Here is a 24,773-nt window from a genome sequence, read left to right as displayed (position 1 = left end):
CCCTTTTCATGCAAATTTTGTGTCAAATGATGTGTTCCCCTGGAAAAACAAACGTACGATTTCTAAATGAAGGAGGCGAAATTTGCCCTCAAGACTCGAAACCACCCCTTTGGGGTGTACCTAGCTATTTTGAACGAGCTTCTCGAATCTGCAGCTCTATTTGGAAATGATGGTCTGGTTTTCTCAGCTCAAGGATAAGTGTTCTCCATCGCTGTGGGCATTACTATTCTCAACCGGGGTACAGTTTCCAGTCGTAATGTTTTTCATTGTGTCCGGGATATAAAACCTTTCCTTTTCAAACTTTCTCTTTGATTAACACTAATCCACATCTTGTCAGTGATTAAACATGTTTCAAGTTTAAATGTTAAATTCTGGTCTCGAGCCTCCTGTTCGACCAAACCGAAATTACCCCTCCCACTTTGGCTCGTCCAGTGGGTGTAGCAAGGGTCGTGCCATCGCCTAGGAAACGGAGGGTGCATTAATTGTTGCATTTCGATGCACATTTTGATTATATTCAGAAGATTTTGTGGCAAAAACTCAGATAGAGAAGCATTTATATTCACATCTCACTTATTCAAGACTGGCTGAGAGCAGCACTTCCATTCAGTTAACATCATTACGCCATTTATTATGCCAAGAAAGATGAAGCCAAGACATTTTGCCCTCCCTGGTCTCAGCCAGAAATGGTTAAACCTTACAGAGTTTTTTCCCACGGAATGAAAACAAATGTACTTGGGCTGAGGCCCAAGTACAATAATATTTATTACTTTAAAAAAACGCTTTACATGTAAAAACATCTCAAGCGCAGTACAAAACTGTTCTAAAAAGATCTAAAAATACTGTTTAAAAAGATGTGTTTTAAGATTAGCTTTAAAACTGCTAAAAGAGCAACATGAACGCAATAAAAATGGCAGCCTATTTCACAAACGTGGAGCACAAACGGCAAAAGCCCTGTCACCGTAAAAAGCTGTAGTACAAATGGGTTGATAGAGCATATTTGTACCATGAACGGAAGAACGTAAGGCATGACCAGAAGAGCAAATGGTTAGTAGTTCCTGAAGATATACAGGGGCCATGTCATGTAAAATCTTGTATACAATACAGAGAATCTTCAATTCAATACGTTTCTGTAGGGGTAACCAATGTAATCTACTCAACACAGGGGTAATGTGATTGATTTCTTTGTTCTGGAAACTACACGTGCTGCCGAGTTCTGGATTAACTGAATCTTATTGAGTAGATTGCAAGGCAGACCATAAAGAAGACTATTACAATAGTCAAGCCTAGATGTTACAAAGGCATGGACTAATTTTTCTGTCGAGTCTTGATCTAAAAGATGTCGGATTTTACTTATTCTCCACAAAGCAAATGACGCTGATTACATAAATTGGAAATGTGTGGTTTCATAGACATACATGAATCAAATAATACGCCAAGATCACGGACTGTAGGTGAAGACTGGACGACGACATCACCAACTTGAATGTCGCACATCCGTGGTTGATTCCCCTTCACAAACTTAGAGGAAAATCTGATAACCTCAGTTTTACCTTCATTGAGAGCAAGCATGTTATTGCTCATCCACAGACGAATTTCCCGAATACAACTTTCAACCTGATCACAGGGAAATTATCACGTGAGCAGACGACATACAACTGGGTGTCATCAGCATAGCACATAGTTTCCAGCTTGTGTTTATTATAATGTCCTCAAGAGGTGCTGTGTATAAAGTGAATAACACGGGTCCAAGTACGGAACCCTGGGGGACACCACAATCAAGTGATTGTACTCCTGACACCACCGACCCAACACTCACTTTCATCGTTCTGTCTTGTAAATATGATTCAATCCATTTAAGAACTGTGCCATTAAAACCAAATCTGTGACGAAGTCTATGTATCAAAATTTATGGTCGATGGTGTCAAAAGCGGCTGACAAATCAAGAAGAACTAAAATAACATTATCCCGCTTTCAAGAGCCCTCAATACGTCATTTTGGACCCTAATGAGAGCGGTTTCGGTACTATGACCTTCTCGGTAGGCTGACTGACATTTCGCAAATAAATTATTGTTGGCCAGATGTGAATTGATTTGAGTTAAAGCAGATTTTTCGATCAACTTAGATATGTATGGTAAGTTCGAAACTGGTCTGTAGTTTTTCAAAACATTCTTGTCAAGACCCGGTTTCTTCAATAAAGGACGTACAATGGCTGATTTACACAACTGTGGAAATTCACCTGATATGAATGAGGTATTAATTATATGCATAATTATTGGCGATACCTGGTGTATACACTGCTTTATCAGAACTGTTGGTACTGGATCTAGATCTGAATGAGGTATTAATTATATGCATAATTATTGGCGATACCTGGTGTATACACTGCTTTATCAGAACTGTTGGTACTGGATCTAGACTTGAGGATTTGGAAGGTAATGAACTGATTAATTTCTCAACAAACTCAATGGATACTGGTTCAAAGGAACATAAACTGAGTCTAGAGTCAACAGAAATGTCAGATGGTGGAACAAATGACATCTTCTCACGAATCTGCTCAATCTTCGAATGAAAAAACTTAGCAAAGATATCAGGTAACTCAACAGGATCCAATTCCGGAATGGTTGAAGCTAGTGCACGCTTAGTGCCGGCAATGTATATAAAAATGTATATAAAAAATAACCCATGATTGGATAAAACAAAGTTGACATGTGTTGCTATTGTAGTGTGATGACACGGTTGAGCACCTGGTTTGATTTGAATTGTATGAATTATGCTTGATTGATCGGTTGATGAATGAAGTGAAAAGGTGTTTGCAGATCGACGTTAGAGTCACGCTTTGCTCATTTGGGTCGAAAACTTTGAGCAGCATACACGCAATTGCCGAGTCGCTCTACGTATTTCGATATGGCGGATGAAGTACAAATGAAAGCTGTATCCGGTGCACTTCAACTACCAAAGCCAAAGATGGAAAAGAAAAGTCCCCCTGTCACGCCAGTGCTAACGGCCACAATCGGAAGACCAAGCTACACGTCAGAGAAAGGCGCAACAGAAACTGCAAGTACAAAAAAAAAACAATATGTCTAGATCCACAATGACTGTGGTACTGCGTGTGTGTTTGCCTGTAGCTAGATTTAACTTTACCAAAGGCGACTGAAATCTCCACATTCAGTGTTTGACAACTGACTTAAATTTGAAGTCTTAAATTTCAGCTTCGAATGATCGTGATAACAATAACCTTAACACAGAAGTGATATTTGCAATCAATACCGTTATTTCACGGTGACCTGTAATTGATTTTGAGATGTACAGTCGTGCAAAATTAATTCAGTCCGGTGATTCTTTTAAAGTGTCTTTACTCTGTAGGCCTACTTGATGGTGAAATACATTTCTTCTGGTTAATGTCTCGCATTTGTTTTTTTTACTCGTCGCCACGTGACTTTCTTTTGTTTAAAAAGTGTCCATTTTACAAGTTCTTTTGTTTAAAAGTGTCCGATTTACTAGTAAACCTGACAGTTTTTAACAAAAGAACTGTCCGATTTGCTACTGAATCAGACACTTTTAAACAAAAGAACTTGTAAATAGGACAGTTTGAACGTAAATAAAAATCAGAAAACAAAAGAAATTACAATAGATTATAATCTGGGCACCATCCATCATATAGGAATTAACAAAAAAGACTGGTAGAATGACCTCACCATTCATCTGAAACCTAGGGAGGCCATTTTTTCTTTGTTCACTGTTACAGCTTAAACCGAACAGACATGTTCCACAAAATTGTAAGTTTTGTAATAGTTTCTTTAGGAATTTCAGTATCCTCCTTCCAAAACGCTGCATAATTAATTTCCCTATTCAACTTTATTGTCGTTTTCAGCTATCTTCAGTAGTCACATTTCTACTATAGACTTCACATTCTACCAAACCGTCGCTGCATTGTCTCATATACGCTAAATGTCCACGTATTTATTATCATATTACGTAACCGTGTAAAACACAATGTAATTTTCGTCTTTTCTCCCATTGTGTCTGCATAGCCTCTGATGAAAGTCGCCCTGTACGTCCGAATCGTTACGAAGAAAAAACATAAATGATTAGAGTAGCAGATGGGTCTTGTCAACTATTTTTCACACCTCATGTATCCGTTAAGCTTATCTACAATTACCCGCTGCAAATTCAACATACGGACTGTGGTTGGACTGACCCACTTGATGTTTACTACTTTATTTGGATAGTAACTTAATTTTAATTTAAGGTGTTCGGTAAAGTCGTAATGTGAAGAAATATTCGGTTTAAAGTGCGAAAATAGACTTCGTTGTGTCGTAATTGAGAATTTTAATCCATTAAAAGCAATCTATTTGTTGTTTTACGGTATTTAATTTCAAATTTGAAGTTTGATAGTCGTTTATGACCGGGCAACATCATTACCTCGTATGTGCAATGCTGGCGTTCGTAACAGTTCACGTATATTAAGCCTTGATAATACGTCTGATGACAAAGTGATTGAAAAAGCAAAATGATTATCAGTCTGCTTTCGATTTTAAAATATCTTGTGCTCAGATGTCTTTGGGTATCTCAGGCTGAGAGAACACGACATCTCTGTAAACAGACATGCAACAGTGACATGCATCGGTGAAATGTACAACCTTTACAAGATTACGAAAGTTTCATTCATATCCGATCCCGAAATAAGGGATATTAAGGTGTATTGAATGATAGCTCTAGATGTTAAATTACTTTCGCCATCTTCTGGTGCTAAATCACAGCAGATAATGTGTATACATTTCCTATCGTAGAGGGCACACTTCAACCAAATTCACTCACATTTAAAATCAATTGAGATGATCCAGGACTTTGACGCGGCCAGATGAATCGCAGCCCAAAATACATATGTATTGCGGTTTCGTCTACAATCCGTTTACAGAGTTTTTGTAGGTTTGTTATGTTTTACCTTACGGACGTATTAAGGCAACCGTAGAAAGTTGCCACAGTGTTTCGGCGGCATTAAATGATGTGACCTGCATCGTGAAACGCATCAAAGTATGGACTGTGACTCGGTAAAGCATGCGGCTGTCTGATTATCAAAGGCTACGGACAGATGACAATGGCTTTTTTTCCGGAAAAGAAATTGGAAGGGTCGAGTTCTTTTCTCGCTAGACGGAATATATAAACTTTAAAATTTGAAGATTTTGAGAAACTGTAGAATTTAGGATTAGGTTATTTTCGATGATTTGTGTCACAGAATAATTCAGAATATCCATAAAATGTCAATAAAATTGTCACAATTATCATCTACAAACCTTGAAATTAAAATCAATGACTAGACTTCAAGGAGTTGTCCCAATCTACACGATCCATTCTGCATGATGAATTGTTGGATAAATTACACCAATGTTCCAACCAGTGCAAAACTCACGAGAGTTTTAGTTCGCAATGCAATTCAATGCAAAACACATTCAAGGCATTACAAAAGAGAGCACACGAATGTACAGTATACTTCTACAAGCCTAATAACATAATGTAGTGTCGTATACTAGACTAAGTGTTAAAAAGGAGCTAGCCAAGAAAGTTGGCATAGAACTGGTTTTAGTATATGTACAATAATATAATATGCAACATAGGTACATATAGGTTTTAACTTTATGGAAAAAACGTTGGAGCTCCACTCAACTAGACACTTAGCAGATTACCATGAACGTTAGCGGTCAGGGATAATTTTCAAAAGAATACGGCTGGAACTTCACCAAAATATAGAGCTCCCAAAAATAAAATTATTGTATTAGAAATAATATCTTAATAAGACACAAGCACACAGCATCAGGGATGAAAAGGTTTGCTTGAATTGTTTTCGCTCCTATGGTAACTAAAATGACTGTATTGGAGATATTTCCGAATTAGAAGACATAGGAATTCTGACGGAGGTAAGGTGTTCATATCCATCGTTTTATCAGCGAAGTTGCACACTTTTGTACAATGGTTGCCAATTTTGTTTGAATATGTGAATAAATAAAAACACCTAATATTTCATGGGATCAAAAAGTGTTCTTAGGTTTACTAATACTGTACTCTAATCCTGATATTTCAGAATTTCAACCATATGTCTGTCCGTTTACTGGAGCTCCACTCAACTAGACACTTAGCAGATTACCATGAACGTTAGCGGTCAGGGATCAATTTTCAAAAGAATACGGCTGGAACTTCACCAAATATAGAGCTCCCAAAAATAAAATTATTGTATTAGAAATAATATCTTAATAAGACACAAGCACACAGCATCAGGGATGAAAAGGTTGGCTTGAATTGTTTTCGCTCCTATGGTAACTAAAACTGACTGTATTGGAGATTTTTCCGAATTAGAAGACATAGGAATTCTGACGGAGGTAAGGTGTTCATATCCATCGTTTTATCAGCGAAGTTGTAAACTTTTGTACCAATGGTTGCCAATTTTGTTTGAATATGAGGAAAAATAAAAACACTTAATATTTCATGGCATCAAAAAGTGTTCATAGGTTACTAATACTGTACTCTAATCCTGATATTTCAGAATTTTAACTATATGCCTGTCCGTTTACTGAAGCCAAATAAGTATATACGTGTACACAAAATCTACAAACAATAGAAAGGTACAATGTCTTAGAAACATACAGTAACAACAACTGAATGAATAAAATATAAGACGTCACTACCATCCTTGTAACTGAAGAAGGTTATTGTGAAAATATCACCTTTTATCCCCGCAAACGCTGTCAATGCTGGACAAGGCCCTGCATCATTGGTACTGATGTTGTGCCTTGGCCACCGGGCCTGACCAGCTACAACACCGGCAAAATGAAGGAATACCCAACTCATGTCTTTGTGGGTGAAATGGGCCACCAGATGGGTGACCATTTAATGAAAAACTGTAGCTGTAAAATACACCAAACAGGCCACTAATTGATGACTCACAAACATAGTACAAAATGTGTGACCTTACAATAACTAATCTACTTGTACGTGTGATAAAGTTGTAAAGGTGAGATACATCAATTAGGCCACAAAATTGGTTACCAATAAACTGACACACAAACAAATTTCCCTGCAATGATTAACATGCTCATAACTGTGAAATACATAAAGTGGGCGACAAATTGGGTGATCAATTACCAGTCTAACAAAGAATTCACCTACATAGTTAACTCATTTAATTTTGCCCCAATCTTATGGGGCCCAAACATAAATCCTTACATGATAAAATATGGTGGAAAGGGGAGGAGGAGGGCGTTGTTAAAGTTCATATGAGGTCAAGCTGCCGAAATAGCAGTCTCGCCTGGAGGACCGTCTCCTTGCAAGGATCAGGTCACATCCTCAGTTTACTATCTGACCTCCGTGTCACATGATGGTTCCCTTCTATCTCAAAGTCGTTATGCATGAAAAACACGCATTGTGTGAGTACGCTTTCTTCCTCATAAAAGGCCCGAACAATCCGAAAGAGACGCAATCTTAGTAACTCGACTGAAAACCAATAGAACAAATAGAGAGCGTGAGTTTTTGTCAACGAATTCCACCCGTCTTCTTTGCTCAGCTGTAAGACAAAGTAAGTTAAAGTTTCCTCTGTAAATTGTGATTTATGGTAAACATAGTTTCATGCAGTTGTTTTTTAGTGTTGATTAAGAGAGTAAAAATGTATAATTCACACTAGGCCCAAGCAAACTCCACGACCGCTCCTAACTGTATTTAGCTATCGGGGATTGGTTTCAGAGCGGAAACAGTTCACAATTGGAAAGTTCATGCAGAATAGTTTTAGCTTACAATGTCTGCTGCAGACAATGTATTTCTAAAAGACGAAATTCAGGGGCGTGCAGCTCTTGGCAGCTCAAACAGCAACTACCATGCGTTTTAAACATAATTTCAGTGAAAATTTGTTGGCACTACAATATTCACACAACAATGGCAGCTAAAAATAGCTCAATAGCGAAACAAAGGGCGGAATCGGCTCTTACATCAACTATCTAACTCACAGAAATGTGAAACTGCAAACTAACATTTATTACAGCCTTGAGGTGATATCTACTTACGTTAATCAAATAGCCTAGAAAAAAACCTCATACGTCGCGGTCAATGTGACATCTGCATCGTGGCTACGCTATCAGCATTTCCTCCTTAGAGTCACTGTTCATTTGATGTTAGCGTTTTGAAGTTTGATATGTGTTACTTCTTTCGTAGCTGTTGCAAAGATCAAACGTCATTAACATTGAAGGCGTAGTTGTACTGCAGTCTTGCTTAGTTTTTTGGAGCACAATTTTAAAGAAATCAACTACGGTTAAATTCACTTCTCTGGAAGTTTTTCGGGCATAAAAAACCGTTCAAGGAGGTTTAAAATAATTCTGAGACACTTTTTTGAAGACCCTTAGGACAGCTTGCAGTCACACAAATTTCAGCCACATATCTCAAAGCATTGAAACAAAACATAAGGAAAACCGATTTTTTAAAGGTTATGCAAATTACCTGTCACGTGATAGTTATGTAAACAATGGTGACACTATTGCAATCAAAATGTTACCCTATATCTAGGTTTTCCAAAAATATACAATTTACGGGGGTTCTGAGCTTATTAAACACTAGAGAATTGTTAGTTTAAAATGGTCAATTTCTTGTCTTGGAACCTTAAAGTAACTCAAGTTAAAGTAGCTTAGCATGTGATACAATCGAACATCTTTCAAAAGCATAGCACTGTTTATTTTTTAGCAAAAAGTGCTTATTAGACACAAACAAAAGAGATGACAGATAATGTACAGAAAGCTGATTTGTGGTAACCTTAAACAATCAGGGAATCAAGAATTCTGGCCGTAGAAAGCCTTGTTTGTATACCATGCACTATTATTCGTCCCATTAGATGGAGCAAACTCGCGCCAACACAAAAGCAAGAATACATCGTTTTTAGCTCACGTGTGTAAACATTTGGGCTATTGTCATAGCGATTTCTGTCTGTCTCTCCGTGTGTGTGTGTGTGTTTGTGTGTGTTAGTGTGTGTGTGTGTCTGTCTGTCTGTCTGTCTGTCTGTCTGTTTACACGATAACTCAAAAACGCCTGAACGGATTCAAGTCAGATTTGGTACACAGGTACCATATGCTACTTGCAAGAACTGATTAGATTTTGGTTAGTGTGGCTTGCATATTAATGAAGTTATGCAATATATCGTTTTTTTTTCCGTACAATGGTTTCCCTATGGAGACGGTAATAACAGTGTAGACATATATCAAGAAATACTGCACAAAATTTCATGAAACTTTTCACAGATGACAATCTCAGAACATTATGATGATACTGTGTGTCATATCAATTGCCTTCTCATTTGCATATTTAATGAAAGTAGTATAGTAAACGTGGACAACTGGGATGAAGTAAGAATTTTACACCCCATTTTATTCATTTATCTACATGAAGCGAAGGAAAAATTAACCATCCATGTAACTAAAGTATGACCCTGACCTATATACGAACTCACGCATGCGCAACAGTGCATTGTCCTGAACTAAGCAGGGAAATTCCCTTCTGAGCATGTTTATACACGTTCCGAAGGTGGGAAGGTGGGAAATTCCGTGTGAGTCATCACCATCAAACTAGCCTATATAAAGGACCCCCGTTGTCAGTCCGGCCGGCCGGTCGCGGAGTCTAGCTGATGTGAACACGAGAGTTCCTATCGGTACGAACTTGTTCACCCGATAGATAAAATTTTAGTAATTTCCTCTGAACTTAAAATATGACGAAAGACCATTACTTCAAACAAAATGAGTCGTTTCAGATGAATGGTACTGATATCTAAAGTGTTCACTCTTTTATCTTTACGTACAAATGTAGTTCCTAAGTCGTTCTCTATTCTATTCCCACCAACAAAACGTTCAATACTCATTTCCCCTCCCCGATCTTTATCAATACTTATGATAATATCACAAGTTGTTCTGTTATCTGTTTCATAGCATAATATCCAACCAAATCGTCAAATCGTCTCCCGTAGCTAACTTTACACATCTAATGAGAACTGTACCATGTTGAAGTATTTTCATATTATCAGTCATCTGTTGATTTACAGTCTGTAAAGTGAGAACAGCTGCCTCATCACCGACACTTTTAAGACCCAGTTTCTTTAAAGTTGTGTCCCAAAAAATCTAACTGGAACTCCGCTAGCTGTATACGAGCAATAATTCTCCCCCTCGTTTATCCACCTTCTTAGTGTATTATCTGCCTTCATTATTGTATTAAGAGGACTAATTTTAAGGTGAATCGGTTATACCAAGAATGCAATGTATGGATTCGTAGGAGTAAGCCAACTACGAAAATCTAACAATTTATATTTGTTTACATTGCTATCAAAATAAATCACATTCGGAGTTCCTGGTGGTTCAGCAACACCTCCTGCAATTTCACTATCCAATATATCTAAGATGTTACGCGGCACATTATAAGGCATGAATTTCTGACTAGCCGAATCCCATGTCAGAGCAAAAGGAGTAGAATCATTCGAAGCCTTGTGGCGTCAATTACAGTTTCATCAATGTCTTTAAGTTCGGAAAATTCTACAGCATGCTCGTGGGGTGGCGCCGCGGCATTGGCTAAACGAAATATTTTTCGCGGTCTTTATAACGAAGGACGTAATCCTTATTATGATTAGCAGCCATCTTAGTATTATTGTTAACTTTAACATCACTCAGATCTTCAAGCTCAAGATTTTGCATACGAATTGTACCTAGACCGAAGCCACTTGGATCAGACATACTCCGTAGGGACCTATATACAATGAAAATTAAAATAATACCTTGTAATATACAATACACAGTCATGGCTTCAGCTATAGGAATGACAGTTCTCGGTGCTGTATTAAATGCAACGGCATTCACAGGAGGAAATATTATCGGACAAAAGCTTTCTGGGAATGGTGAGGCTCTTATTGAAGAGAAAGTCCGACATGATAAAGCATTAGAAAAATTTGAACATGATCGCAACGTCTGGTCAGAAAAAAGATTACTACAGGCTGACTGGGAAAGAGAAAATCAGGCAAAGGACGCACATGCTGCGGCAGAATTAAGAGATACAGATGCAGAAATCCTGGAAGAAGCAGAAGCGGTGCAAAGCAACTCTACGTCAGGCCCCTTTCGGAACGGTTCCGAAGGGGCAGTTCAATTCTCAGATTATTATCAACCCAGTCCTGAGCAAAAGAAATATGAGATGATCTATATTGCTGGAGGATTGGTCGTGGGATGGTTTATCTTCCGATAGGGTTACACCGGTAGGGGCCAGCTTCGGGACTACAATAATTCAATACAAAAGCTAATTGGCCAGTTATTGAAATCGATCATGTTCCCATCCTGATCTGTTATCCAGATACGCATTGAATTCATGTAATCTCCCCCTTTCTCAATGGCATAGAAATTGCTCCGTTTTTAAAATCGTAAGTAACCTTTTCACTTATTTCTCTCGTATCCCGGATGGGAAGTATTTGTAAACAGTTCGATACTTTCCCCTGTATGTATCCTCCGGAGGCACCCGAACCAAATGAAACATAATTTCCAGTAACATCGACTACATCTGAATGAACTATATATTTAGTGACTGTTAAGAAATCCACTTTCTTCGGACTCATAGTACTTTTTATAACTGGGTTGTCCTCAGGTTTATCTGAAAAACCAACTACGTTGGCAAAGCTACCTGTAGCATTGAAATAAACTTTAACATCTTTAGCCAAAGTTAGAAGAACGTGGTTTGTCGGCAGATGTTTTCAAAATTAATTTTTTGCTTCAACCCGATTGCTTTGTTTAACGTATCGATATTGTAGTTACCTGGACGTATTGATTTAGTCTTCTTCGGTTGGTCACCTTCTTGATATTTTATTACATTATTCGTCGATGTTATGTTATGCCATGAATTATATAGTCCGCACTCTAGCAGTCTTATCTTCGTAAACTGTGTCGTGTCAATACAAGGGTAAAAATTAACAGTAACAGGTTCACCTGTTTACTTTCAATCCAAATGATCATCGTTGTACGTTGTATGTATATATTACTAAGTATAAATGTTCGATGAATATTATTATTACGAAGTATAAGGTTCAGCAGGAATAATATTTTCTGTTCAAGGAGATCTTTGGTTGCTACCGCGGCAGCAGTCGCACCGCCTAATTTTGCACCGCCTAATTTTGCCAATCGAGTAAATTTGGTCGACTTGGATCGCCAACCTCTATTTTCAGAAATTTGCTGGAGATCATAAGATATCCCATCGCAAGTCCTGCGATTACAATACCATCGTACATTGTGTTTACAACTGTTTTAATATCCATGATTGCTGACTAGTATATAAAATAAAAAATAAAAATAAAAAATATGGGGAGTTAATCCATCTCATACAATGTAGAGGAGCTGGGAACACCCCCCTCCCCCTCCCCCTCCCCCTCCCCTCCCCTCGGAACCCCTGTCGGAACTGTTCCGGATGGAGCTGCTACGTGCTCTGTTTTTTTCGCTTTCTGTGGAGGATCTTTCCGGAGGGAACAGGGGGTATATCGAGCACGCCCCCAATATAGCCCTAATGCAGTCAATGAAACTCCCACAATTCCTAAAACAAGATAACATTTATTATACCAGTGTGAGCTATCGCGTGAGCTATCACACTGTTCTTTCATTGTAGGCGGTAGGTCTGCCGCTACCGCATCGCTCCCCCCATTCCCCACCATTGCTTGGCGTTTCTTCTCCTTGTTTTGCCTGTTCCATTCCGCTAATCGCTTGCCCGCAGCAACTCTCCCTGGATGCTTCGGCGGCATTGTAACTTTCTCTATGTTGCGCTGTGACGGAGTCGGGAAGGTCGTCCCTGACGGAGTCGTTTGCGGTGTGGAGGTCGTCGGCGGAGCCTCTGACGGAGTCGTTTGCTGAGTCGGCGAAGTTGAATCCATTTATTTCAGGTACTATATTAAACCCGATTTTTTTAAAATTTAAATGTTTACCCGTAATTAAACCGGTGGAAATTAGAGCAATCAGGGGCCCCACGTGTACGCTATCCGTCCTGATAATCGTTTTATTTCACTGTTTAGAATAAAATCCTTTTTAAGATCAGTGGCATAGTTATCTCGGTCATTGATCGGAACTACTGACTTATTGCGCTGGCTCCTAGATCTATGAAACTTTGAGTGATGGTATCACTATAAGAGAACTGTATTTCGCTTCGTACATTTTGAAGGCTTTATCCACCGTTTCATCTCTCCATTTTTCTACGTCAACAACTGTAATCTCCTTACCAAAAAATAACTTGCTTTGACCACTTGCGATGACACAGAGTATTTTTTCACGTTTCGTCTCTATTATGGATCGAGCGTCCGAAGGCACCGAAGACCCTTCGGAACGCGTATTTGCTGCTGCCGATGACTTTATTAAATTCTCCATTGTTTGCAGTATGTTATCTATTCTTAGTAAAAAATAAAAAATTCGTTTAAACCTGAATCCGAAATAAAGTATTAACATGGTCTGGAATGTTAGTAACCCTAACAGAACCGTACCGATAGGGATTCCGACAGGGATTCCGGGAAAATTCTCCTCCATTTAAATCTATATGTATATAGAAACACGAATAATGAGTACAGACCTATTCCCAGTTGCTTTTCAATTGAATAAGACGAGCGTACCGACAGTACAGCATGCTGATACCCCCCCTTCCAAACCGAATGGGGAAATAAAACCTATTCTCATGAACTTAGAAATATATGTAACGCCGACAGATAAATTTACTTTTCATCCACGGGATATATTTAAAGATAACGTAATCACTCATCGATCAGCTAAAGAAAGTAATGTCTGGCTGGGCAGACCAAACATGAAATACTGGGACCAGCAATTAAATTTCGCCGTATGGTGCAGCACTACTGGTTGTGGTATATCATTCGCCCATCTCTTCGGTTCCGAAGGGAAATTTCCGCCCCAAATACGATCATTCTGCCGTTTCCATGTATATTTTACAATACGTCGTATCCTTCACGAAATGCAGGTTGCACTTCCAGACGATACCCCCACCTTCAAAGCGGGCGACAATCCGTACAATCTCGTCCAATATGAACTTCTCTGTACAGAATTTGGAAATATAAGCCCAACGAAGTCCGACTTTCGTTATCGAAAAGGTCAAAATAAAGGTCTTGGTTATGGTTATGAATATTACACTAATCGTGGTCCCGTTCGACAGCCAAAAGCGATATACAACGGTCATGACTTTTTCCTCTCCGCCGACGGAGGCGTTTTCTATACACATACCATTTTTGGAAAGAAAAAACATGTACTGCCCGACAAAGACAGACCACACTATTATTTCTTCCGAAATGATGGATCGGAGGGACAATACAATAGTTTCATTCCTCTGAAGGGAGACTCGGGACTAACAAAGGCCGGTCTCGCCCGCCTCAATGAAAGCCTTGAAGCCTACGTATATTGCATACTCGGCGCACAAGCAAATATTCGCAGTACCATTGTGGGCGATACTGGCAGTGCAGTGCAAGTAAGAAAAGAATTCGGTGTTCTCCTCGAAGATGAAATTCGTAATACCGACAAAGTAATTAGTTATAGGCGATATCAAGACACAATAATGAATACTGGCGTCAAACTTGATATGGCAGTCTCACCAAATTTACTTCTCTTACCGTCTGAGATGGTTATTCTTTCGGGCCCAGTAATCTCAGGTTATAATAATGAATTACAATACGCAACAGAATCTATGGTCTTCGGGGTAAATGGTGATATAAACACGGAAGTTCGAGAAAGTGCTATACACGAGATGGAAGGGAGGGAGGATCCTGTGAAGTGGCAGGACGAGCCCGGAGGACCACCACCTCACAATGACACGACTCGGTCCCCGAAGGCCCTTCGGAACGCTTCGGAACGGGCAGCAGCAGTGACCGGCGCAGACCCTATTCATGAATATGGTAAAATTGGTTTGTTATCTTTAGCAATATTCATTACATTAATGTACAGTATATAGATCCGATGTATGCAACTGTACCATTCAACATGATTGTAACTGGACCGACAAATTCTGGCAAAACGGAATATGTAATGGATCTCCTCACCGGTCCGTACCTAGGAAAATTCGAATATATAGTTTTCATTTGTCCGACATTCATGAACAATAAAACGTATAATAAAAGATTCATTTTCACCGATGACAATGTGTTGTGTTTCCAGTCGGACTCGATGCTGTGGATGATACACTAGCCTTCGTACGGAACGAATGGGTCGGTACAAACACTTTAATAGTACTCGACGACTGCGCCGCGTCCAAAGATATGAAGAAGCGCAGTGACGTTTTAGTCAAACTTGGTTTCAGCGCAAGACACGACGGACTATCTGTCTGGGTTCTGACTCAGCAATATACTAGTATTAGTAAACCATTTAGGGAAAACATACAGATGTTAGTACTTTTTTACACACCGAGCAAGACAGACAACAAAACTATTATTAAAGAATATGGAATGGAGGTGTCAGAATGGGAGGCCACGGACCTGGTCAGACAATTGAAAAGTAGGCCATTCAGTAAACTAGTATTTCATTTACGGCATCCGTACGACATAAAATTTTTCGTATAATATAGCAATTATGGAAGCTGAAGCCGAAGGCACCCCCGAAGGTACTCTTAGAGAATTATATTACAACCCGAAAACTGGTTTTGGAGGTGTACAAAAATTATATGACGCAGCACGCGCCAGTGGACTCCACGTTACTAAGAAAGAGGTACAGGACTGGTTAAAAACTCAGCTAACTTATAATCTTCATAAACCGGTCCCTCGTACTCGTGGCGCGTTCCGAAGGGGCCGGCGCGTTTTCGTAACATCGATAGACGCTCAGTGGGAAGCTGATCTCGTGGAATTCCCTTCATCATTCGCAAAAGAGAACCGTAACATTCGATACATGCTAACAGTAATCGATGTGCTCAGTAAATACGCATGGGCCAGGCCGATACAGTCAAAAACAGCTGATGATACGTTACAGGCGCTACAAGACGTGATTAAGAAATCCGGGAGAAGGCCCGACAAACTTCAGACAGATGAGGGGCGGGAATTTACTAATCGAAAAATGCAGGGGTGGTTGGAGGAGTCAGGCATTCACTGGTTTCACACCTACAGTGACAAAAAAGCTAGCGTCGTTGAACGTTTTAATCGGACGCTTAAGACGATGATGTGGAAATACTTTACATATAAACAGACACGTTCCTGGCTCCCCATTCTACCCCACCTTCTTGAGAATTACAACAACACCGTTCACGGAAGTATCAAAATGAAACCCAGGGACGTAACGGAGGACAACGATTGGCAGGCATTTTATACACTATTCGGTCCTGAGTTGGCAGCCGGGGGAGCCAACCCTGAATTCAAGCCGGGAGAACGGGTCCGAATTACAAAATACAAGACCACTTTTAAGAAAGGATATTTACCAAATTGGACAGAGGAGATTTTCGTAGTTTCAAAAGTTGTGTACGCAGCTGGCTTGGGAACACCACCAGTTTACAAAATAAAAGATCTGAATGGAGAGGAAATACTCGGCACTTTCTATTCTGATGAACTTCAGAGCGCACCTTCAGAACGTGGTGCTGACGAGCTGTACAGAGTAGAACGAATTTTGAAGACGAAAAAAATTAGAGGAAAGAAATATTATCTGATAAAATGGCGCGGTTATCCGGAAAGTTTCAATAGTTGGGAGCCAGAGGAAAATGTTATTAGAACTTCGTAAGTACTTCGTAAGTTCCTGTGCTGGTTCTTGTCAAGTACTACGTAAGTTCCTGTGCTGGTACTTGTCAAGTACTAACGTAAGTATTTACGAAAGTTATTCAATAAGTACCATGGAAAAAGTCTTAATTTCTTGAAAGAAGAAAGTGTCAGTTTACCACCTCGCTTCCACCCACCTGGCCAAGTATTTATCATGTACTGTCGTAAGTAATGTTCACTTATTGCATCTTTTTCGGCAGTATGTGGATGAGGTGGTACCTCAGTTCCTCCGGAGGCACATATTAAGTTTGCAAGATCTTCAAAGCGACTTCTCATGTTGCCACGGTCCGTTCTTTCGAGCGCCCCTTTTTCAGCTTTATCGATAAGTTCTGGCTGAAGTATAATGTACACAACTGACATGAACCATAGACAAGTAACTCCAAAGTCCACCCTTTTCATCATATCAAGTGCTCGTAAGTCAAACGGAGCATTATAAGCACACACTGTTTCACAAGCATTAAGAAGTTTGTGTAGGTTCTTGAGTGAGACTCGACGTTGTTCTAGTTGTTCTTGACCAGGTGGATAATAAGCTTTTTCAAGTTCCTCCTCCTCGAAACCGTCTATTAAAAATCCCTGGCTGCCGCTATCGCGTGCCGAAGGGCTGCCCCATGCAATTCCAAAGTCAAAAGCTTGTGGAAAATCTACTGGTCCGACTGTCTCTGTATCAATCGTTGGATTAAGTATATTCTTGAGAACTTCAGGCGTAAGGGGCTGACTAATTACCAAACATGGAAGCCTGTAGTCGTGGCAAATTTCTAAGAAAGTCTGTTTGAACTTGTTGTGAATCTCTTCTAATTCTTTTAAGGCGGTTGATTTCGTACGACCTGGCTCGAGTCAACACATTCCGCCTGCAATAATCCCAAGGCATATCTTTGAATATGATAATGAAACTATGCAAATGGTCAAATGCTCTAGAAACAATCTTTTTTCTTCCCACTCCGTGGAAACGTCCCGGATTCGAGAAAAAGTTAGATTTGAATTATGGAAGAGTCACAAATAATGTAGCGTTCCGAAGGAGAGGTCCTCCCAGCCCGACATTGTAAACTAAGAGTATGTTCTATAAACTGATTCTGAAAATCGGCAATCGAAACGTGGCGCTCATTATAAAAGTCGGCAATGTTGCTGGAAAAACTAGTGTCAAATTCTGGTACGTGATACGGATCCAAATTTATTGCATCGTAACTCTTACCACTTCCAGTTGGTCCATTTATGAATATGTATGACATTTTGGGGATACTATATCATAGAAATTTTTTAAAAAAATTTTTTTTATTAAGATATATACGATAAGACAATGACAATCCTTTCTATTTCAGATGCAATAAAAATACTTGAAACCGGAGAAAACATCAAAATTGATGATGGAGGCAAATTAGTATTTGGTGAATATGTAGATCCTATTATATATGTAGACAGTGAGCTAGAAGTGGTTTTCAATATCGGACCTAAGTACGGTTCGGGAGGAGATCCAGCTACATGCGATGGGGTGTGTGTCCGTTGGCAACAAAGTCTTCAAAGTTTACCGATTTAATAGTATTCCGTACCCTAGGTGAAAGTTTCGATGCATCTACTGCTAAAAGTTATGCTCTAAGCCTGGCCGCTCACTCCAAGAATACTACTGGATTTTACAATCCATCTAAAGTGTATCAGAAGCGAGGGAGCGAGGCGCAGCCGGGCATGAGGTATTTTAAATTTCAGTTTAAAAGAGGGAGAGGGAGAGGGAGAAATCACGATTTCGCTACATGTATTGATATGGTTCAAGAAATTGACTGCGGTTTTTAAAACAGTGAGTCCGTTACTACCAGTCCGAGAAAATCCTGCTATTGTACCTCGTAATATCCGAAAAGGTAGTAAGATAGAATTCTTAGCATTTAAACCGCGCTTAAGTAAGCGTGGCCTTTCTTTCACTGTTGAGAGATTAATATTTGTGCTGCGCCTAATAAACCAGAAATTCAAGATGCGGAAGAAATAGTCGACTTAGAAAGATTAGGTGAGATATATAAACAAATAAATGCTGACAAAATTATTATAGTGGATTTTGATGACCTATCATAGAATAATTATTTTTCATTTTTAAAAAATTTTAGGATAGTATATATCATAAAGATGGCCAGTTTACATACAGCATTCAAGGGAGCAGTTTTACAAAAAAAATTTCCTGAAGTCAAGCGAGTCAAGGATATCGGGGAGCTGGTGGATATTGAAGGTATGGTCAAAGAAACGGAACGAAAGATGTACTCTGTTTATACCGAAATGGAAGTCAAATTATCGGATCCGAAAACTGGTAATACACAATCGCGTTCATTGTATGTTAAATTAAATGATACATACACAAAAGATGTAAGAGGATCGGGATCGGATGTGGGCAACAATTAATAGATCGCTACGACCTTATGCTTGATACAATTGAAAATGTTGAGGGTTCTGGTCTCGTTCTCGAGGAGATACTTAATTTTGAAGTAATTCTAGTAGAAGTTTTACTCGGGGCTGGCGCAGTCCAACTTCCCAGATGGTTAAAAAATAAGCATTGTGTGAGCGATCTGGTGCTACCTTCGGGCAGCGAGAACTGTTTTCAATACGCCATCGTAGCAAGTTTAAAGTTGCCGACCCCGAGTTTCGTGAAAGAAATGTGGTCAGGTAAGGAGAAAATGGAATACGTACGCTCCATTTATGGCTGACTACTGTTGGGAAGGTATTCCCACGCCCACGCCCGCCGATCTGACTGTATTCAGGCGCTTCGAGCAGCAAAATCCAGGCATCAAACTTCAAGTATTTCAGATCTACGAAAATGATCCCACTCCCCGTCCGACATAACTGTGTTATATAGTGCCCCTGGCGGAGCCCCTGACGGAACCGTTCCGATAGGGAAGGTGAAGCCCGTTCCGAAGGCGGAGCCCGTTCCGAAGGTGATAGGAATCAAATAGCAAATATCTTACTGATAGTTGGCGAAGACGGCGGCCGTTCTCACTTCGTACCAATTACTGCGGAAAATCGCCTTCGTAATTCTCGTACTAATCGAAAGAATGAGCGCAGACGGAAGTGTATTTGCCCGGTTTGTAAAAGAGGTTTTAAGTCAACAGAAGAATTAGAAAAACATCAGGTATACTGTGGAACAGACGACGCCCAGCCAGTTTTCCTAAGGAAGTGTGTCAATTCGAAGGACATCGGAAGAAGGTCCCCGCCCCTACGTCGTCTATGCAGATACTGAGGCAATTATTGAGAAGGGGACCGGTCGACACATTCCAATTTGTCTTTCGTATGTTATGGTGGAACGGGGCCCGGCCGACCCACTGTTTATGGTAAAAGAACATTCACAGGTCTCTCCTGTGTTACAGACTTTCTAAAGGATATGAAAGAACGGGCCGAGTATTATTCTAAATCGTATTATTGGAAAATAATACCGATGAGGGATCCTTCTAATTACCGGCGCGACGGATGTGATCCAGTCTGTATTGCATGTGGAGAGCCGGCAGGATACCGAGTAGTGAAGGAGGAGGCGACCTTCTATTGCGAAGGATGCCGGCCGTCGAGAACCATTCCTATCTACTTTCACAACCTCAAGGGATACGATGGTTCTTTTATTTTGAAAGAATTACATGAAATCGACGCCGGAGGGGGACCAGAGCCTAAAATTATAGCTAAGACGAGCAATGGAGGAATTATGAGTCTCTCGAAAACATTTATTTTTCACGCCTCAATTGTTGTTGCCGGAGGGAAGAGGGAGATAAAGAGACGTTTCTTTTCTATAAAGTTTATGGACAGTGCTCAGTTGATGATGGGGTCATTGGCGAAGTTGGCAAAAACTGTGCCGGAGACCCACGGGTGGACGGCGGCCCCACTTTCGTACCCGGACATTCAAAGAGCGAAAGGTTTCTTCCCCTACGAATATTTAGACTCGGTTGACAGACTGGGAGAGGAGGAGCTCCCGGAGAGGGAGGAATTTTATAGCGAATTGACGGAAGAGGGGATTTCAGAGTCCGATTACGAACATGCATTACGAGTATGGGACGAAGTTGGATGTAAGACGATTCGTGATTATATGGAATTCTATTGTGAGACTGACGTTCTACTTCTTGCAAATATATTCGAAAATTTCCGTGACACATGTTTAGAAGCGTACAAGTTAGATCCAGCCCACTATATGTCAGCGCCTGGCTTGACATGGGATGCTATGTTACTTTACACGGGTAATAAGTTTAAACTCATTCAAGATGATGAGCAGATGAATTTCATTCAGAGGGGAATTAGAGGTGGTATCAGCCAGTGTAATATTCATTATTTACAGACAAATCATCCTGCTTACGCTGGCCCGCCGGCGGGAATACTTACGTTAGTTACGATCCAGAGAAGCCGGTGACCGAAATAAAATATCTCGATGCAAACAATCTCTACGGCTGGGCAATGAGTCAGGCAATGCCTACGGGCGGACTTCATTGGATGACGATGGAAGAGTGGGAGGAATGGGAAGAAGGGGGCCGAGACGGAGCGGGGGCCCGAGCTGGCGGAGCGTGGGGACCTGGTTCCACCTTTCCACCAAGTTTTCTAGAAGTAGACTTAGAATACCCAGCCGAATTACATGAAGAACACAGCGATTTGCCATTAGCACCGCATCACTATGAATTTCCGAGGCAGGGCGGTCGACTGATTACAAGTGTGATGGATAGAGAGTCCTATGTCTTACACTACAAGTTGCTGGAATTCTATCTTCGGATGGGAATGAGATTGAAAAAGATTTATCGGGTGCTTGCTTTCGATGAAGCTCCATGTCTCGCGGAATATATTGACTTTAACACTAAAATGAGGGCAAAGGGGAGGACAGATTTCGAAAAGAATTTCTATAAGCTGATGAATAATGCAATGTTCGGTAAGACAATAGAAGATGTTCGAAAGTACAGAGACTTTAAATTTGTTTCGGACTGGAACCGTTCCGATAGGGCACGGATAGTGGACGTAAAAAGATTCAGAAGTATAATCCAAAGATGAAACATATAACTTTCATAACTTCCGAAGAGGATGGTGATTCCTGCGACAGTGCCCTACTGGAACTGAAAACGGATGAGCATAGATATGTAAAACCAGTTTTCATCGGCGCCGCAGTACTGGAACTTTCTAAGCTGCTTATGTATGAGACGCATTACAATTACTTTCGGGTCAAGTTCCCTGGAATACGATTAGCCTACATGGATACTGACAGTTTTGTTTACAGTGTACCAATACCCTCCCCGGACCCGGATGTAACTTTCAATGATATAGTCCGAGAAGATGTTGAAAAGAATGGTGAGAAGTCTATATATGATACTAGTGGGATGAGCGGACCCAACTTTCCGAAGATTAATAAAAAAGTGATAGGTAAATTTAAGATGAGTTGAATGGTGAACCTATTCTTGATTTTGTCGGCATACGCTCGAAAGTGTATGCTTTTCGAACTCCAACTTCGGGAGACGAAAAAAAAATAAAGGGGTGAAAGATGTTTGTGTTAGAAAACATTTAAACTTTGAAGATTATAAAGATCTATTTGAAACTGGGAAGAAGCCGGAGCCGGCACAATTTGTACAGTTTGTACGGAAAAAGGCTGGAGAAATCCGTAGTGAAAAGCGTAGTAAAATCATGATGGCGCCAAATGATATCAAACGCGTGCAGTTATACAATCCAGACACGGGCGAATGGCTGGCAGAAACATGGCCGATAGGACGGGCGACGGGTCATGGTTAAAATTGTAAAGACTTTAATCTACTATTTTCAATAGAGACCTGGGCATCACTGATAACATAAATGTGGGCAAATATATTATCATTGTGAGCGTAATCGCCACCACGCGGTATCTTTCTTCAGGATCTCAAGTTGAATTCCGTCCTTTGTGTTCATTACTTTTAAACCATTTCCATGAAACTCAATATCTTTAAAGCTACGCAGATCGATAAACAGACAGAATTTATTCTTCAAATAATCGGCCTCATCTATATCAATTCACACCAATCTTTATCTTCAGCAAAATACCGTCGCACCTCTCGCCAAAATTGTCTTGGTATCATCTTCTGAGCGTACACTTTATTTGCAATGCCTTCAATCATTACAGACACAGATTCAATGGATGGGTTAAAGAAAAGTTCACTGTTCAGTTCTGACTGATTCTGATTTTTAGTGAAGAGTATAGCGATACCTCTAATGCTACGTCGTGGTACATTTATATTTTCATTGATAACCGTGTCCGATTCTTTGAATGGGATTTTTCTAAAATAATGTATATGCTCGTAAAGGTAACTTTTTCCACCGTTGTAATAACCAGCAGTTGACCTCGCGAGATTGAGGTCAGAAATTGTTTCGTATTCCATTTGAATGTTTTTTAATTTATAATTGGTTGTAATCAGTTTATTACTAACAAGTAATTGGGGGGCGGGTGCCAACGTAATTTCCCATTCGATATGACTCCCTAACGCTGATGGATATGCAACTCCATGGCCTGTTATGAGGGGATGAGTGAGACGAATAGCATATTTTGTTTTATATGTGTCAAAAAGTAAATTATCGCCCACGACGGCGGCATCTGCATCGGCCGCGCCACTTCTCAATTTTCTTAGATTTTCGTTCTGAATTCCGTACAGTGTCATGTTCGATCTCTCCTTTTTATGTTTGAAGAGATCACGATAGCATTCAATGAGGTTATATTTACTCAAATCGGAAAGTGCCTGGCCCTCAAATGTGAGTTTCATACTCTCCACCAAATTTTTTGCAACATTTTGTACTACACGGGTAGTTCCACCTCCCATTACTTCGAGATCAAAAACCAGGTCGAAAGTATCTGGAACTAAGAGTACTCCGCTTTCTACTTTGGACATCGTATGATAAGTGTCTGGCCTGGATCTGCCTCACTTGGATTATTAGCAATCACATGATGAGTTCTTTCTGACTTCGTTCCATTCGGTATTCGGTTGGTGAAAGTCGGTGATAATGTTCTATCGTACCCCATTTTCGTGTAATGTATATAGTAGAAGAAAAAAAGAAAATAAATCACATCTTACATTTCACTCGTGTATATAATAACTTAGAAGAAAAATCACTCTTTACATAAATATTTCCGTCTGCCTGAAAGATAAATCGATTGCCTGTGTCGCGAATCAATCGAAGGACCCAATATTCTTGTAAATGTTGGACTTCCATATCATCATTGTCAATCTCCTGAAAGACGTTTATGAATTCTAGTCGCTTAAAGAAGTTAGTCTTTTTGACATTCCTTCACGAAAGCTAATATGTTATGATACAGATTATCATCCTTTAGTCGGACACCTGGATTTGCTCGAAGGATATGTCGATTTACCCGCCGGAGTTTGCACCATTCCAATTCGACAGAGAAACCAAACAGGTCTTTATTTTTAGAAAGAAACTTTGCAATATTCTTTTCACCAAACATGTTGATGCCATATTAATACATAATTTTATTTATAATGACTAATGTTAATCCAGTTAAAAATATCCATAGCTGTTCTCCAACAAATCCGACCACCGATCCTGCTGTTTTTAATAGAAAACTGACGAGGGAACCGATTAAACCTGGTATTGCAGCAGCACTTTTTGCGGCCAAGGTTTTTAACCATTCGCCAAATTGCTTTACAATTTCTTTCGCTTTTGTATATACTTTGGGCGGACCTGAACCTCCTGTGTTTGCTCCTCCTCCCCCTGCTCCCCCTCCTCCCCCTCCTTTAGTCACAGCCAGGGCAATTGTTGATATTGTCATTCCAAGGGCAGTCAGTATTGCAGCTATTGTAATACCATTTCGTTTAAATAACTCTGTCAGCTTCAGCCTGAGTGACAATTCTGGATCGGAAATTACATCACGAAGAGGACCTAGTCGTAGCCAGTCTTTCATGTGCCCCACTGATCTTACCATGTTCTATTCAATTCGATTGTCAACTTTAGCTTCTCTTGTTATGAGTTCAGCTAGTAGTTTCTTGGCTTTTTCTTTTCCTTGGGTGTGATCTTCAGGAATTTCCTTTAACTGTTTTTCAGCTTCTCTTTTCAA

The 24,773-nt window shown here is 40.0% G+C and overlaps 1 protein-coding gene across 1 annotated transcript in view; it reads left to right on the top strand.

Moving 5' to 3' along the window:
* The first annotated feature begins 7,469 nt into the window (after positions 1-7,469).
* Positions 7,470-24,773, top strand: part of LOC139116706 (short transient receptor potential channel 5-like) — a 102,648-nt gene continuing 85,344 nt past the window's right edge. Inside the window, exon 1 of the mRNA XM_070679304.1 lies at positions 7,470-7,567. The gene's annotated coding sequence lies outside the window, so the exon portion shown is untranslated. The remainder of the gene's footprint in view (positions 7,568-24,773) is intronic.

Source organism: Ptychodera flava, chromosome 18 (assembly GCF_041260155.1).
Source record: "Ptychodera flava strain L36383 chromosome 18, AS_Pfla_20210202, whole genome shotgun sequence".
In the NCBI taxonomy this organism is placed as follows: Eukaryota; Metazoa; Hemichordata; class Enteropneusta; family Ptychoderidae; genus Ptychodera; species Ptychodera flava.
The sequence above is the reverse complement of the archived record's forward strand: the minus strand, read 5'-3'. Positions and strand labels throughout refer to the sequence as shown.